Below are 5,444 nucleotides of genomic sequence, written 5' to 3'. Positions count from 1 at the left end.
ATATATATATATATATATATATATATACACACTATGTTTTTCCTATACATATGTACTGATAATAAAATTTAATTTATAAATTGGACACAGTAAGAGATTAACAATAGCTAATAATCAAATAGAACATTTATAATAATATATTGTAATAAAGGTTATGCGACTGTAGTCTTTCTCTCTCTCTCTCAAAATATCTCATTGTACTGTTCTCACCCTTATTCTCGTGATGATGTGAGATGATAAGATGCCTACATAATGAGATGAACTGGGGTAAGTAGCACAGGTATTGCCACATAGCATTAGGCAACTACTGATCCTCTGATGATACGTCAGATGGTCTTCTGGACCTTGGTTGACCACATAACTGAAACCACAGAAAGAAAACCCTTGGATACAAGGGGCTACTGAACATCTATACAACATTTTCTTTATCCATTCCCCTCTTGATAAACAAATAGGTTTTTTCAGGTTTGGGGCTATTATAAATAAAGCTGCTGTGAAATTCATGACCTAGCCTTTGTGTAAACGTATGTTTTCACTGCCCTTGGGTAAGTAGCTGGGAATGGAATGGCAGGGTCATTTGGTAGGTGTATATTGAACTATGTACAAAACTGTCAAGCTGTTTTTCAAACTGGGGGTACCATTTCACATTATTACTATCGGTGTATAAAAGTTCCATTTGTTTCACATCTTACCAAAACTTAATATTCTCATTCTTCTTCATTTTTGACTTTCTAATAGGTTTGCAGTGGTATCTCATTGTGGTTTTAATTGGCATTTCCCAAATAACTCATAGTGTTGAGCATCTTTTTATGTGTTTATTTGCTATCCACATATTTTTTGTAAAGTGTCTATGCAAACATCTTGCCCATTAAAAAAAAGTTGTTTCTTTTCTTACTATTGAATTTTGAGAATTTTTGTATGTTATGGATGAAAGTCCTTTGTCCTATATGTGACTTGCTGATATTTTTTCCCAGTCTATGGCTTTTCTTCATTTTGCAGATTGTCTTAATTTTGGAGACAATCAACTTCTCAATTTTTTCTGCTGAGCATAGAGCCTTTTGTACCTTTTCTAATTACCATTTCTTTTTCGTGGTGAGACTATTTAAGATCTACTTTCTTAGCAACTTTCAAGTATCCAACACAGTACTATTAGCTATAATCACCATGCTATCCATTACATCCCCAGAACTTGTGGATCTTATAATGGGGCACTTGTACCAGTTGACCAATATCTCCCCATTTCTTCCAAAACACTGTGTCAGTTCTGAACACGCCTCTCTAATCATTTTGGATGGTTATTTCCCTAGCCTCAGTAGTTCCTCATACATGCACAGATCGACGCTCGGGAAAAGACTTGATAGAGGCCTTCATATCTCTATGGCTCTCTCCTTTCTGTGGCTGCAGCTCCCTTGGCTTCCCCAGACTCCCAGCTCCATCTCTTTGACTGAGGAAGAACTCAGTTACATTCCTCTCCCCTTAGTCACAGCCTAGACAGCATTCAGGAAATTTTAGGGCTTATCTTATTTGTCCTTTGTTGATCAACATCTCAAAAATAGTCGTTTCATAAACTTTGACTAGTTTTTTAATTATTTCAGATAAGAGAGTAAATTTGGGCCCTATTTCTTCACCTTGACCAGAAACCCTATGTACTTTTTTATATCTACATCTTGATACACAAATTATTGAATTACATAAATAAATCTGTCTGTAATTTATTACAAGGTATTTAAAAAACATTAAAGGCAACCCATTTTATATATGTTTATAGGTTTTAAAACAGAGAGAGATCTTAGAGAAACTCTATTCCAAAGGCTTCAAAATGTGTCAGTATTGTGTTTTTCTTTTTAACTGTAGGCCACATGATCAAAAGTCCATGTAAACAGAGGGACACCTGTATGGCTCAGTCAGTTAAGCATGTGACTCTTGATTTCAGCTCAGGTCATGATCCCAGGGTCGTGGGATCAAGCCTGGTGTCAGGCTCCATGCTCAGCTTGAGGCTCCCTCTCTATCTGGCTCTGCTCTTCTCCCCCACTCACACTTTCTCTCTCTCTCTAAAATAAAAAAAATTCCATGTAAAGGTGGACTACATAAAGTTTACTTTGTTGATGAGAACAATAAACAGAGAAAAATCCATCACTAGCATACAAGTATAGGATATAATAGGTCAGCTAGTGCATATCAAGCTTTATTCATACTATTTTACCCTTTTGTCAGCTGTCTTTCATAGCGTCCCAGTTTCTGGTTGTTATTTTGGTGCAATTAAACTGAGGCAGCTCAAAATTATATAATTAAATATATTCAGCTTCAATTAAAAGTGATCACAGATTCAAAGTTATTACCATAATATCTGGTAGCAATAACACAGGAGCACAAATAGCTTATCAGTTTATGAGTACCAGGTAACTATTGAAAAATAGGGGAAGGGAAATGGGTAGGTAAAACATTTTTCATAGGATACATTCAGTCAAGAAGACATGTAATGCAATGCCCTCCTTTTACAGATGAGGAAACTGAAACTCAAACTAATATAACATCCACAATCACACAGTTGGAATGTGACTAAATATGGATATGAATTCAAATCATTTGATTCTAATTACTGATTGTTAATTTACCTGCCAGTTTGCTCAAAATGAAATTTGTTTCTTTAGCATGGAACAATTCTCTATGTAAGAATTTAGGATCCAGAGAGAAGCCAGTGTTAAGTCACAAAGCATTAATTATTCACATTGTCATGAGGCATCTCATACATGATAGATGCCGTTTGGGGGTGGGGGTGGGGGGAAACCCTCGTTCATTAACTACTGTTTTTTGAGCATCTTCCCCATGCATTCATCCTCTTAGGTGCTAGGGTTACAGAGAAGAACAAGACAGAAATCCTTAAGTATTTTACCTTTTAGTTGCAAGGAGGGGACAAAACACAAGTACAGAAATATAAGATCAAACAGTGATGAGTGAGTGATACAGTGAATATAGTGATGGAAAATATCTGTCAAGGAGAATGGTACAAATGGATGGATTCATGACACACATTGGAGGTAGGACTCATTGGACTTTTTAATGGAGTATATGAGGGGAGTGAGGGAAGGAAAGAAATGAGATATGGGGGATGATGGTGATGAGAAAGAGCACCTAGGGAGGAATTGGATAGAAAAAGGAGTCAAAATTTCTGTTTTGGCTTAACTTAGTGTGAGGTACCTATTAGAATAGTCCTTCTCAAACATTAACATGCACAGAAATCACCTGGGGATCTTGTTAAAATGCAGATTCTAATTCAGTAGGTTTTGGGTGGGCCCTAGATCCAACATTTCTGACATTTCCCAGGTAATGGCAATGATGCTGATACACAGATCATGCTTTGAGTAGCAGGACCTTAGACAACGAAGTTGAATGCAGGTAGAACAGAAATCTAGAGTTCTGTACAAAGGTAAGAGATTGAGTTATAAAACTTGGGGAACATTGAATACATTCTTTGAAGAAAGTCCAAGTGAATTGGAAATATATGGAAGAATGAGCAAACCAGAGTGTTTAAGGGGAAATCCTATAAAACTTAGTAGAGACTGTATAAGAAGCTGGCATGTGTACAGGTGCAAAAGAAGTTAAAAGAGAGAAAGGAACTGTGGTAAGGCTCAGGAAACAGAGATAGGCCTGGTGGTTGCATCCTAGATCTACTAGGCAGGTAAGATGACAAAGGCTCCCTCTGATTCCCTTTTCACTAATCCTATCCTGATTTCATCCTAGAAGAATCATTTGGAATTTTAGATTTAGAAAAAAAAATCTGGGAAAGCTTGGAGTGAAAAACAGAAGGCAAAGCCAAAATGTCATTAGAGTTTGATTGGTGAATTCTAAATACAAAACTAACAGCTTAAAAAGTAATCCTGACACTAATGGCTAACTGGGCCATTTGGGGGGAAATGGAGAAATAGGAGCACATCCAGGAACTGAAGAAGTTACAACTATTGCTGAATTTTGACTGAACTCTAAGTTAAAAAAGAAGAAGATCCCCTAAAGGGCCATTCAAAGCATTTAAATTTGAGCTCACCAAAGCATGTACTAATGGTTTAACAGCTGGAGTGGTTAAGCATTCTTCTGTTTTAGCAGTTTTAATAGCTGATGACAAGAGGGCAAGGTTAGACACCCAGAGAGTTCCACAGCCTCACGGGCAACACCTGAAGTGAGCGAGAGTCTGTTTGGATGGAACGGAACAGTGTCTTCTGAAGAACAACAAAAAAAAATGTTTAATAGACTGTTCTATATATTTAAAGTGGATTTGCCCTTTACTTAAACTTGACCAGCAGACTCCACAAAAGCTCTAAGCAATAATACTGCAATTGCTGGGTTGCAAAAAGGGAAGCAGATCACCATCAATGAACACGTATCTAGTGACTATAGCAGGAGAGTACGTCTGTTCTGTGTTCAGACAGACACCACATAAAGCAAAATGGGGATTTGGCCATAAAGTGAAATAGGGATTTAGTAATTATCCGGTCCATTCAGTCAAAGCAGGAGGCAAATTGGAAAGTTGAGGAACTGGATTAGGCTCTGTTTCCCTCTCTTTTGCTAATGTAAGCTCTATGTCCTATTGTGCCCATTAATCTACAAACTTTCATGTCTCTATGTCTTCTACCTTTTATAGGGGACTCCAAATAAAAAATGACATAGATGTCCTCCCAGGAGCACGGTGTCTGGTAGAGCAGATGTTATACATTCTCTATGTAAATATGAGACAGTTTCAGAGCTGTGGTATTCAAACTGTGTCGGTTAACAACCCAGAGGGCTTGTTAAACCAAGGGTTGCTAAGCCTCACCACCAGAGTTCCTGAATCTGCAGGTTGGGGGGCAGATTTTGCATCTCCAGTAAGAGCCCAGGTATTGTTGCTGCTGTTGGTCTGGTGATTACACTCTGAGAACCACTGTTTTAGAGGATGGCAGAGAGTGCTTTTGGCTGAGGCCCTCAGGGATAGCTTCACTGAGACAGTTAACCATCAGCTGGGTCTTAAGGGTTGAAGAGTGCAGCATGGAAAATGAGAGAAAGGGCATTTTAGAAATGAAAGTAGTGCACCAATCAATAAGGTAAAATCACAAGGACTTTCCCCCTTCCCCTACACTTTTGTGGTCCTTGAAAATCTAGAAATAAAAGACAGACAATAAAGATACTTCCATTTTCATAATGCTTAAAAAATTCAAAACAAGCATAATTTCAAAGGAGTTTCTCCTACTACAACAACCTCTCTAATATTCATTCCTATTTTTTTTTTTTTTTGCTGCTTTGTCACAGTGACAATCCACATTCAAGAATAAACAAAGGCATCCTTAACCAAAATACTAGAGAAACTTTGGGGGCTTTTCTTCTCAGGGCCTAATTTTCTTCTTAGACATTCATAGTCACTATTTCTATTGCATTGTCCTCTGACTACATATTAATTGAAGCCTTTGTCACTTTTT

This window comes from Herpailurus yagouaroundi, unplaced genomic scaffold (genome assembly GCF_014898765.1).
Source record: "Herpailurus yagouaroundi ecotype Mexico unplaced genomic scaffold, PumYag 141, whole genome shotgun sequence".
Taxonomy (NCBI): Eukaryota; Metazoa; Chordata; class Mammalia; order Carnivora; family Felidae; genus Herpailurus; species Herpailurus yagouaroundi.
The sequence above is the reverse complement of the archived record's forward strand: the minus strand, read 5'-3'. Positions refer to the sequence as shown.